We start from the raw sequence: 13345 nt of genomic DNA, 5'->3' as shown, positions 1-13345 counted from the left end.
ACTAAGCATCGTTTCCGACTGTCGTTAATGGCTCTGTGGTTGTCACAGCCGCTGCAGTTGCCCGACCTTGAGCGTGCGAGCACCCGCGTGTTCGGTGCCCTCCGCCCGATACCGGCAACAATAGAATCGGTCTATTATTTTAGTCCCATCGCGACATTTTGTTTCCGCGTCCCCTACTATCACTCGCTGCCGAGCGGAGGCTTTCGGTCCCGGTTACGCTTCCTCTTCCGCCCGTCTGATTGCTATTATTATCAAATTACTCACGTTTCACTGGTGCGGTTTTGCACGGGGCAAGCAAAAAAAAACAATAATGTCAAAATCTTTGTAACCGGACAACGTGAAGCACAGGCACACACTTTGGAACACGCGATCGGTCGGACACGATATGTGGGGAGGAGGGAGGAGACCCCGGTTGACACAAATCGACGATTGTTTGGCTCGAGAGATGGGGCAAGAGATTGGCGAACGAGCATTGCGTCGTTGGAAGATCATAATGATGATGATGATGATGACAGTAAGTAATGTTACTTTTGCGCTCATAGATGCGTGTTGAAGTGTTTAAGGGTTGAAGAAATGCAAAAAGCTCATTTTTTTTAGGCGCAGTAAATTATTTACAGACATTAATGCATGAAGCAGCGAATTTTACTTCTCGCAAACGCTCGTCGTAAATGTCACAAGTACACAAATAAAAGGCACATTTGTTGAAGCCCGGTAACACAACCCCACACAATTGTACACTCACTTTTGTTCACCGTGTTTACCACTGCACATCACCATTTTTTGTTGTTGTTGCCATGCCAAACCGTTGAGCTACCCTGTACTAGGTATGCCACTAAGAGAACACGGGAATGTTGAAAAAAATCCCGTGAATTCTTCCAGTGCCATTACATGTACCAGGGGAAAGAAGAAGCGAACTAACTCGATGCACGTGAGCTATTGGCCAAACTCCCTAACGCCAACCCATTGGCGGGACGATCGTGTGTGCGGCCCGGCCCGAGAGCACCCAGCAACTGACGCCGGAACCTGCGCCGGCGTGATCGGGAAGCCTGCGGACGCTCGTCCGTTATGCTGCCCGGTTCGGGAGAGAAGCTTGAGGCTGAAAAGGAACGGTGCGATAAAGAGCGAAACCAAAGAAGAATTGGCCGATGAGAAAGAGAGAGAGAGAGAGAGAAGAGAGAAAAGGAGAGAAAGAAGCATAAAACGAGAATCGAGGGGGATGAAACGCAGCCAAAGAGATCGGCTCTCGCCTCGTCGTACAAAACGGGAAGTTGTGGCCCTCGGGAAAGAAGGATGGATGGATGGATTGCGGAGCATGATCGGGCGAAAAAGTAAAACAAAAAGGAACTCGGTTGATCATGAGAGCAAAACAGAGCAATGTGTGCGTGTGTGTGAGAACAGTAACAGTAACTACAGGGAGTGGATGTGAAAGATCGCTCCAGTTTGTTTGATACACTGTGGGAAGGAGGGCCGAGAGAAAAAGGGGAGAAGATGGGAAAGGAAGCATTATCCGGAAGAGAGCAATGCGCACGGGAACGGGAAATTAGTGTTTCCAAAATCAAAAGGAAGCACAAGCGGGAGGAAAACGGGCCGTCATTTCCCTGGGACTTTGACGGTGGGCGCCGTTTCTGACGCTTTACTTACAATAACTTGCTGGACTTCTCGTTTTTCCTCTTTTGGGTCTTTGCCTCATGTCCTAGAGAAGTAGACAAAAGATTGAAACTGGAAGAAAAGTTAAAAGAATGATTTTTAAAGAATTATTGTACCGAAAATTCCACTACGAGAGCATGTTTTAGTCTCTCACACGCTTAAGTTGCTCCCTTTTAGGCCACAAAGTCGAACTTTTTTTTGTTGTACCTGTCCCTGTCCCTAACCAAAACCTGCTCGGTGTCGGGCTGAAGAAAAACCGGACCGAAGACATGCGACCCGCCCGTCATCGGGCCGACGAGTGACGGATGGATTGACTTGCGCTTGTTTATTGTTGTGTGTTCTCTCTTTCTCATCCCTGTTATGTTCACCCTTGTGCATGTATGTATGGATAGACTTTGCTTGTTTCACTCGTCGGTAGGTGGTGGTGAGACCGTTTGATGATGATGATGATGATGATGATGCGATCGGTACCCAAGCGTTGGCTTTTCCAGCGATGCGTAACCGTACCTTGCGCCAGGCACCGGTTGCGACTGTTTGCGCCGTGCTCGCCCTAGCGTAACGATTCATTTCTCCTCGGCTGACTCGGACGAGATTGTTCTTCTTTTTCCTGCAAGCTTCACACAGACACAGACACATACACCTCAACAGAAAACAATTATCGCCCTCCCTTGCTCACGGCTCGCTTGCACGAGGAGCTCGGAGGAGTTCGTTAGCGCTGGGGGTTGGTGGTTTGTCAGAGGGGAAGGGCAAGGTGGCCGAATCGTCTACGTCCGGTTTGCTGATGCTACAATTTTATACAGTCATGCTAGTAATGCTAATACTACTGCTACTACTAATACTACTAACCCTACTACTGGAGGGCTTAGGATGTTCTCACTTTTGTTCCAGCCTGCTGGCGAGCGCTTCCACCATAATTAATCAATCGGTTCGATCTTTCCCGCGCTACAATGTTCGGTTTGGAAGTCCGCACGATCCTGCGGCTGTAGCTGTGCGTATAAGTATGTGTGGAGATAAATCTTTTTTTCCCTCTTTTCTTCATTGCTTCATCTAACACACCGAGCCGTTCATCATCCTCACCATCATCATTGCCCATTGGTTTTCAACCATTCCGCTCTTCTCCTTGCTCGGCCGTCGTTCTCGGACAGCATGCTATGGTTTATTAATTATTTAATTCATTCACCGAAGCCTTACCGAAAGCCCACCGGCGAGGAAAAGCCAGCCACCGATCGATCCGAGCACTTTGTTTGCCACGCGTGAGCGACAACACAATCCGTGGAGTAAAAAAAAAACAGAATAAAAGAGAGAGACAGAGAGAGCGAGCGAGAAACAACCGAAAAAAACGCGGTCATTTCAGCGCGCTTGGTACGGAAAGACTTAAACGCTTGCGTGTGGGATTTGAAGCGACGAACCCCATTGTCGAACGAAGTGCGTGTGGCGTACGGTCTTGCTCGGTGGTTTCGTTTTGAAACAGGAGTGGTAATAAATATTTATACCTCATGAGTATTTATAAAATAAGCTGCTGGTTGGATGCAGGTGTGGCGGGTAGAAGTTGGTTTGAAAATTCATTCGATAAAGCCTTTACCAAACCAAAAACGGCGAACTACGTTGTTAATCTCACACCGATAAGAGCTGTAACACCTGGACCAGCATTATGCTGTCAAAAAAAGGAACAAACAAAATTACTGTCTGTTTTGCCTTCTCTTCAGAACCCGCAGGTTTTTTTTTGGTGTTACACGTCTGTTTTTTGTGGTTGTTTAATTCTAACTCCAACTAAATGTGGCAAAGGAAAAACACGTCCATTACACCTAATCACTAGTGTACACTGCTTAGTTCTGCGAAGCGAATAACAGAGTAATTGCGTGGTTTTATGTGCAACCCGGATGAGCTCAAAGGCAAGCAAGAAACGACAACGAAAAAAAAAAGACACACCGTCAAGAAGTCAAACACGAATTGAAGCATCACAACCCAGGATCCACACCATGATGAAATAACAACGGCGAATGGTATTTTTTTCCCTTCCCCAGCAAGTCTCACAGTTCATCATTGCATTGGAAGCGAACCGATGACGCCAACGTTCACTACTGGTGGGCAAACACACACGCAGCCACTCCAATTTTAGACAAAAGGCTGGGAGAAGATCATAATGCGGATCAAGCCGCAATCGACTGGTTAAACGACTGGTGGACATAGCGCACACACTCAGCAGAGCACGGCCCCGACGGACGGAAGAAAGGCTGGCCAAACGGTTGTTCGAGCAGTTGTACTGCTTCAGCAAGCAGTACCCGTAGTACACACACACACACTGACACACACCCGGATACTGCTGGTCCGGAGTAGGAGATCGAGATCGGTGGCGTCACACACCGCAAACACACACTTGCTGGCCCGAGGTTGGCCTTTTTTGTTTGTTGAGGGTACAAGAAACCAGCCGGCAGCTGGGCACCAGAAACACGTCCACTCGAAGCGCGATCGCGATCGTGAATAGCAGCGACGAACCTCGCGCACCGATCGCGAAGCCCATCGAAGCCACTGTAGCGTCACAGCGAGCGAGCGCGTGTATCTGTGTGTGAGTGTGTGTCGATTATTTCTCCTCTCTTTCTCGGCTGTACATTCTCGCTCGCTTACGCGCACGAATTTTGTACCGATCTAAGCTTCGTTTTTTCGCCTCTTTACGCCTTCTTTCACCAGGTTTTGCTTTTTTTCTTCGTTGCTTCTACCCTTTTAGATTCTGCAGGAAAACCAATCGAACGTTAGGGAACCCTGGGAAAACGGCAAAAACGCCTTGAAAAACAGCTGGTATTTTATCGGTGTTTGCCCTTTTGCGCCGAACCGTCGGGTTTCGGGCACAAAGCGGACTTCCAACGTGGAAAGACATCAACGATGACACACGGCACGAACCGGGCCAAATGATGAAACGACATCGGCGATGGTCCCACACGTTGAAATTGTGTACAGCTCTGTTGCTCTTTCTATCTTTCTCTCTCTCTCTCTTTTTTATCTCACTTCCAACATGTCTAAGCTGCTACACGTGATCATGTGAGCTGATAATTGGATTAGAAATGTAATGATAATTAGTAGCTCGCTGTCGATGTCGATGGTGAATCGCTCGCGTGGATAGAAAAACTCACTTTTCAACAGTGGATGGAGCTAACGTTTTGATTTCTTGGATCGAGTTCGGAAACGTGATAACGTAGTTTAATTAAAAACTTTGTTCAGTACTGCATAAAAAGCACATTGATCCATTCCGTTCACTTACAGATCCACTATCCACAGTGATAACATTTGCTGGAATGCTACCTTTCGTTTGGTTTGAGCGTCTGCCTCGCTCGCCCAAGCCAGTTGTACCAGAAGTCCTCTTCTGCTGCTCGCTCGCGGCAGTGGCTAATCTTTGACAGATCGAGAAATAAATTCATCTCATGCTTCACTTGCTAACCTCACGCTTCCAGTTTATCACTCGCTCATCGAGGGCTTCTCGCCTCGCCTCCTAATTGTGCCCTCGAACCGTTCAGTTTAGTAAACCTGTTTTCCCCCTCCTTACAGCTACATCACCCTTCATTCCTTCGGCAGGAGCCTTCGCGGTCCAACCGTGCGCCAAACGGGGAGAAAAGGACGCAAAGAGCTGTTTGTGCACCGTATCGGCGATCATCATCATCGTCGCATTTCCGATCGCAAAACCCTATTTAACATGGTCATGTTCAGCTGTCGAACGGTGACACTTTACTGCTGCCGTTGCTGGCTGGTGTCCCCTTTGGCCGGAACGCGCTTCATTTACCGGTTTTTCCCTCCCTGTCAGGCCGACGCCACTGCTGCCTGTCTTTCTCTTTCAGGCTTTGTCTGCTGCTCTGCCAACTTTTGAGAGATAATTCCATCGCAATGCAAAATGTTATTGTTTCCGCAAATGATGCAAAACGCGCGCTCGGATACTGTAGGGGGGATGGGCATTAAAAATTCGTCCCCAACTTTGGTCTTCGGTCGGTGGTTCGGTTTAAGTGCATATGAAAATGAGCAGCAGCAGCAGTACATCTACCCCCGTTGGTAACAGTCGCGCGTTACCAATGTAACGAGGGCAAGCATAAAGAAATGGAACAGCCTTAAAAAAAAAGTGGAAACAACATTACGATACTTTGGCCGCCAGCATCGCGCCATACTACCTCGCTCCCTCTCTCGCCCGGTTTCCTCCACACCTCACCTGCGGCAGAGGAATGGTGCTTGTAATTTTTTGAACAATTAAACATAAAGTTGAAGTGACATCGCGCGGCAACCGCGGCAACAGATATCCGCAAACGCAAACTCAGTATTTAACAGCAAAAAAGGGAAGCAAAAACAAAAACACAGAGAGAGAAGTACTACGAAACAAGCCCTGGCACTCTCCCTTCCCCCCCCCCCCCCCCCCCAACCAGATGCCGTTTGTCAACTTTTGTCTTCGTCAACCGCGTTTACCCGCTTGCCACAGCTGCTGGTGGCCTCCCCGTGCCGTTTGCACCCGGGCGGAACCTGCACTTACCCCCAGATGGGGCCGGAGCGCGACAACCCTCTGCCAGGGTATGCATCTTCGGGGCACGACAAGACCACGATCGACACGACCGAAAAACCGGTTCAAGCGGGGCCGCGCATGCATGCGCGTACGTTACGCCTGCCGAAGAAGGGATGCACCCTGCTTGCGCGCGTTACATCGCGCACCCCATCCCACGGTGCGCATCGCCCAAATTGGCAGGAAAGGACGAAAGGCAGCGAGGCAAGAATGTACACGGCTCATTTCGTCATAACTGGCTTTTGCTTTTGTTTTTTCACGTGTGTGTATCCCTTCTTCTGCAGGTCGCACATTCGAGCAGTGTGCAGCAATTCGAGCAGTGGCGACCACACACACATGGAACGCGCCCCGATGCAAAATGTCAAACCAAACGATGCGACGCAAGAGTTCACGGAAGTAACCTGCACGTTCAGCAAACCGTCACACACACACACAGGCACTTGTTATTGAATAATCATCTGCCACGAAATGTCACGTCAGCAATGTGCGTGTTTTTGTCAAATTGTCATAGTACGCACATGTTCGTTTTCGTTATTTTTTCTGTGCCCCGTGCCCAGTGTGACTCACAAATTGCGCTTGTGGACAAATTACAAAGGTAAGGTGTTTTTTTTTTTTGGGTGTGTGTGTAACTCCCAACCTGTGTTCATAAATGTGCGGTGGACGTGGTAAGCTTGGGGATGGTTTTCGGGTTGTTTGGGATTGCGTAAGCCCTATTACGAAGCGGGTAGGGGGATAGATATGCGTTAAACGTGCTTTTAAGAATAATTTTTGAGGGAAGGTAAGCTTAAGCAATCAGCTTTAAAACGTTTTAGATAATGACCGTACGGGTAAATGGGTACTTTATGCCAAGAGTTGCTATAATATGAAATTCTTATATCATTTATTTAATTTTAAACATTATTTAAGACGAACGTGAGCAACGATCCAAAACTAAAGAGCAAAATCGTCTTATAAAATCACAAATATTGGACAAGTATGAGTTGCTTGAAGTCTTTCTTCTGGGATAGATAGATGTTGCCAGTGGTAAAAGGCAGCTCCTCTCAACTCAAATGCTCCCATAAATGAGGTAAAACCTTCCCAGTGCCTTCTCAACCACTTTGGTAGCGGCTAAACCGCAAAAAGGTGATAAAAAGTCGATCCGACACAACACTTTCCATTCACCCGCTAAACGAGCCGTGTTGATATGTTCTTTATGTTGATTGCTCAAACAACACCCTCCCCTGTTCCCTTTGGCGACCGAAAACCCACGGTAGGTGCGGCAAACGGATAGCCAATAGAAATATTATGCTAATTTAACTGAACATCGGTGGCGTGCCTTCCGTTCGAAGACGCACCCGACCTGGAACGCGGCCCTCAGCAGAAGGACGCGCGTGCCTACCGTACTATCGCAAATGGGTGGCGGAGGGGAGGGGAACTGGCATTGTGGAAAGTGGAAGGCGTGAAAAATGTTCTCCCACAGTTTTCTCACCCCTTTTTCGGGGTGGTTTGCTTCCAAAGGCATCCCGCGATGCGGGTCGACGACGTGACAATTGGCACCCAGCAGCGGCACTCGCGGATTGAAGCATTGGAGGCGGTGCCAGGGGAACGTCAGGTCTTCCACAGGACGGGGAGAAAGAAAAAGAGAGAAAGCAAAGATTTAGATGGCTATCTCGATGGCGATTAGGACGATAATTTACGGGATCACAGAGCGCTTTCCATCATTCGTACACGTCAACGGGCTGGATACAGTAAATCTCTCCCGGGGCCTGGGCCCTCTGCACCTTACCGGCCTGTTCTGCAGAAACAGAACCGATTCCAGGAAGAGCTGGAATCCTTCCAACATCGCCCGCTCTCTCTCTCTCTCTCTCTCTCTCTCTCTCTCTCTCTCTCTTCCCCGAACGGATGAAGATGCCACCAGAAAGATGATACGCAATCGCTCACGTCCGTGGAAGGGATGATCATGCCACGCGCGTGAGTGATCGTGCAGCAGTGTGTACGGGTGTGGATTGATTTAGTGCGTTGAGGTCCCGACCCGTTGAGTTTAAATTCGTGACGTGGCACTTTGGGGTACGGAGGTACGCGGGTTTTTTTTTTGTTGGTGTTGCGAACTTTGACTTCAGAGTTCGGTTCTTTCTCTCCGTTGCTTTTTCTCTTTGTTTCATCCACATTCCACCAAGGTTCCGAGCGACGGGTTCCGTGCAAGGGCATGTTTTGGGCCTTCCGGTGTGTGCGTTTTTAACCCACCTATTACTACGGTCGGATGTTGTATGAGGGGCAATTAATAGCAATTGCTGCATTCCGAAGAGCACCAAGCCCAAGGTAAATCGATCACCAAACGAACACCAGGCAAGCATTCAAACCTGCCAAGGCAGGCGAGAAGTTCCGACATGTTAGTAGACAGTTTCCAAATTAATCTTCTTAAAGCTCTCAGAAGATCATAATGTACAATGTTTCCAACAGTTTTTAATTTCCTCCCATATGAAGAAGCCGCTTCCACACACACACACGCACCGAAAATCCCATTAATAATTAATTAAATTGAATGTTCAGGTTTACACACCGATCAAAGCCTTCCCATGCTTCTAATATATCCCACTATTACCCACAAGGGTGTAGATTATGGAGCGTTTTTTTTGTGAAGAATATTTTTTCATACCACTCTAAGGTTGTGACGATCGCTAATGATCATCGGCAGGCAATCAAAGGCATTGTAGCCTGCGCCGCGCTCATCCAGCGCCTCAACGCATAAAACAGGAAATGACGGGTACGAGAATGAAGCTGCTCGTTTAGCGATGTTTGTTTGGCATCCTATGGACACCAGTTCCGGATTTGAGGTTGCGTTAGAGAAATGGAAAGGAAAAAGAAAATCTCAAAAGCAAGGCACATCATTGGATTAGACAACGAGATACAAACCATCCCAATGTTCCCCAAGTTCGTCTCTTCCGGTCTGCGGCACTGAGTGGACCACCAGCGATCTGTTTAGAGAGATCTGGTCTGGTTGGGCGTGTGTGTGTGTTTGGTTCTCGATACCTACCAACCGATTAGGCACAGCCATAATCGGCGGAGAAGATTTATCGACGAATAAGCCGATCCGATGATAGATCGTTGCTTTCGCCGGAGGCGAGCGGAGGAACTATTTCCTGTCCAGTTTACAAATCCAGCGCCAAGCATTGGGGAGTAAGCAATTGAGAAGGTAATTTTCTTTGACAACTCGCTGCTTGTTTTGACAGCTGGCAAGGGTATACTGCGGGGGGGAACTACCTCAACATCTTCCTCAACCTGTACCATTCCCCCCCCCCCCCAAAAGGGTTTCGGGTCCGTTTGCCTGTGGGTTATTAGATGTGATTTTCCCATGCCTCGGAGCCCCGGACAAGGGGAATTAGAGCGCGCTTGACTGTGTCCGACTGTCGTGGCCTGGGTTTTCTCTCCAAGATCCTACCCGGCCACTCCCCGATGTGTCCCAACAATCTGGACGGCACTGCCGTTGCTGTGATCATTTCATTCCCGACTCGGGCCTTCCCTCCCGACCTGACAGTGTCGATCTCGGGCCCTTTTCACGCGCCCTTTAACGATCGTGTGGCACAGAATCCGCAGCAGAACTCCGTGGACCGAGCGCGCAATTGAGCAAGAGGCAAATTAGGAGGTTAGGTTCCCGCTTCAGAGTGCGACAAAGCACGCTGAAGACACTCACAGACACACACCGTGAGAAGCGATCGGCGGCGTGCTCCAGATCGTGTCGGGATAGCGGCAAAGCTCTTCCTTGTTTCGTTTCAAACCGAACGTGACAGCGCTACTCACCCCAATGTCAGTCCATGGTACGAGGAGGTTTGCTTGGCGTACTGTCTTCAGCGTTGTCGTCGTCGTCGCTGTCGTTCTCTGCTCTGCTCGATAATTGCCCGACGCGGAAGCCCAATGACCCTTAAGGGCTGTTCTGCGCTGTGGGGAAAAGACATCGCAGCGGCATCCTTTCACCGACCGAGCGCACGATGTCACGTGTCGGAGCGGCGATCTGGTCGTGAGGTCATCCGATCAACGGCTGCTAGGTGTGTCTGTGTTGGTTTCTGTCCTGTTGGTGACGTTCTATTTGATTTAGACAGCCTCGCGCGGATGGCGAGATGTGCGAGCCGTGCCTGTTCGATTAGATGCTCCAAGATTTGTCTGCGCGTCTGCCAACGGAACGGAACGCAGGAACTGGTGTACTGGCGAACACAAAGTTTACGACCGTCGCATTTCATTTCTTCCCTGGGAAGTAAAACAACGGAAAGGAACAGAAACAAATGGGTACACTTTGCGGGGTTTAAATTCTACCGTCCTCTGCCGAATGGTCCGGGAGGTTTGTGCGGAACGAATAAATAATTTCATTTCCCCAGCCTCGGTAACGGAAAACGGCGAAACTGGGGCAACGAAATTCAGCGGAAGTGCTTCCGTTACTTAACGGCTAACACGGAAGCGCACGCTCACGGAGAGCAAGTCCAATCTTTATTACACCTCGCTAGGGGGATGGAAACCGAGATGCCATCTCACGGAAAACATTGGCCACACACAAAAAAAGAGGCGCACCATTCTCTGCGCTCTCGTAACAGCTTTTTTACCCATTGTAAATTCATTTAAATCATATCTTCTCCTCCAACGAGCCGCAACCGAACATGCAAAAGATCAACTGCGATCGCAAACGAACGATTGCGAGGGGGATGGGAATAAATTTATCGCTAAACGAGTGCGCAACTACACCAATCTAATGATAGACCTTTTGGCGAGCCGTGCCCTATACGCCCTGCAGTACCCTACTTCGAAGCCTTTCGGCGAGCCTTTCACTTCTGCGCGAACTCTCGCAGTTTGCGTTTGACATTTTGGAACCATCAGGCAGCCAACCAACCACCCAGGCCCTGGGCCCCTGGGTCAAACTCACCGGGTTGCAGGCCCGGCCCGGCACGCAAACTGGGCGCGTCCTGCGTACCCCTCCACGAAAAAAAAACCCACCGCCGATGGCTCGCGTTTGACGCTCCGGGGTCACGAAGTGAATGACTCGCGAGTTATTTTACAGCCACGCGTTTTGGAGCTCGAAACCGCACCGGTTGCGCTTTCCTGCCCAATCGTCCAATACTTTTCGGTTGTGTTATATTATTCGTGAGCTTTGTGGTGCGTACCTGAGCATTTTTTTGAGTTAGCGATCGCTGTTTTAGTTGCTTCCAAAGAGAGCCATGTTGTGCCTTTTTCACGGAAGTAAAGTAGAGCTTAAAAACGGATGCAGACGAACGAATGTTTATAGTTCAGAACTCAGACATAAACAGTCGCATCTAAAGTGGGTTAAAAGTCTACAATGAATTGTTTGTGGCAAATGATGCTCCCTTTCTGGTGGTCTCCTATTTCTCGGATGTTGCAAATGTGTTATTTCTTCCCCTTTCTCACACTGCTTACTCTCAAAGTTGCACAAGCTCCCAAGCACCGTGTCTCAACCCCGCCACAGACACACGCAAAGCAACACAGGCAGAGTTTGATTCATTCTGAGGCTTCAAAATCGCACCGCAAGTTTGAGGAATTGTAGCAGCGAGGTGTTAAATTTCAATCGTCCACAGGCAGGTGTATTTTGCAGCGTGGCCACACGGTCTGTTCGTGCACATTGAAAACGTCTACGCTCAAACTTCAGCAGCTATGTAGTAGCTAGCAGCTTGCCCGGTTGTCGGCTGGCTTTGTGCAAGCGTTAGCGAAAAATTCACCCCACCCCGGCCACGAAGTTCACTGACATTTGCAGGCTGCCCGAGCCCGAACGAGCTGGTCTATTTATTCTAAAACGCTGCAAAAACTACCCCACAGGGTACAGCCCCCCTGTTTGGGGACCCTGCACACATTTGCTATTCGCAATAAGTCAGGTGTAACGTTTCAACGGCCCACCGCCAACTAGCGCAGGGAGCGTGAAACGGAAGGCCCGCTGGGAAAAGGTTGACGAACGACAATGGCACTGCGGGCTGTTTATAAACAGCGGCGGAAGGAAGTTCGAAGTTTGCAGCTCGCCCACGGGGGCGAATGCAGCAGGAAGAGGTGGCCCAGAAGCTGAGAGGTAGCGAAAAGGTTATCTCACGGTGGCAGCATGTTTCGCGTCATGTTTGAAGCATGTCGAATGGGGGGATACACGCGGCAACCGAACCCGTTGCGCTCAGCGCCATTTGCGTTATTGCCAACGCGTTGGTGCTTTGCTCTTCGACCCTGCGCGTTATTAGTCATGCACACCCCTGTAAACGCTACTGCCTGTGTGTTGTGTGGTAGCATAACCGATCGGTTTTCTGATCGTATATCGCTGCACGGATAAGGCTAGTTGCTGCTGCTGCTGCTGCTGCTGGTAGTTCAATCAAGCACCATTTTACGAAACTACGGGCATTTCGACCTCTTAAGCCAGCTTCAATCAATTGGGAAAAGAACCTCTTCTTGAGGTTTCAAAACACACCCTTCAAAGCTCCAGGTGAAAGTGTCCAGAGAAACGGTGGATGTTTTTTTTGCGGCGATTGCTTAATTAACGGCAAACCTACACACACACACGCGCGCCCCATTACTTGTACCCTGAGCTCCAATACTGTTGACCGTCCCCTAGGTCCCAGGAACGGGCCGCCACGTTCTCAGGCAAAACTGCCGGTCTGGTCTTTTGATGGCCGTGAGAAAGGTATGACTTTTTTGCTGGACCGTCCCGTACCTCCCGAGATCGGCTTCTCCATGCCAGCAAAGACTGGCAGCAAGACTGTGGACAACTTGCGACGACTCATTGGAGGTTCGATTGGCTTTTGGAGTGGCAGGCTGGATCTACTTTTGGACAGCAGCCTGGAGGATTTGCGGTTCAAGCGCAATTGCCTCTCAATAGACCAAATAGGTCCCCGGTGTACCATGATACGCGCGGTGTTTGCAAAAATAGCTCTTTTTCAAGCTCTGTGGTACATCCAGCTTGGAGTTGTTGCTTTATAGCAGTGCCTGTATACTGCCTGCACATCATAGCAGCATAGAGGGGCTGTGGAAGCCGGCGAAGCCGCTCACAAAATGGAAAGTCATCGCGCCTGACCTCGCAACGCGCAAGGGATCCTTCCGTAATTACACACCATTACCGGGCGCGTTCGGTCGGAATCGGTGCGCTCCCTTCTGTTTAGGTTTATCCTGGCCGAAGCCGATGATGCTGCTGCTGCTGCTATCGATTTAGTTTCTGAT

The sequence above is a fragment of the Anopheles gambiae genome, chromosome 3 (genome assembly GCF_943734735.2).
Source record: "Anopheles gambiae chromosome 3, idAnoGambNW_F1_1, whole genome shotgun sequence".
Taxonomy (NCBI): domain Eukaryota; kingdom Metazoa; phylum Arthropoda; class Insecta; order Diptera; family Culicidae; genus Anopheles; species Anopheles gambiae.
The sequence above is the reverse complement of the archived record's forward strand: the minus strand, read 5'-3'. Positions refer to the sequence as shown.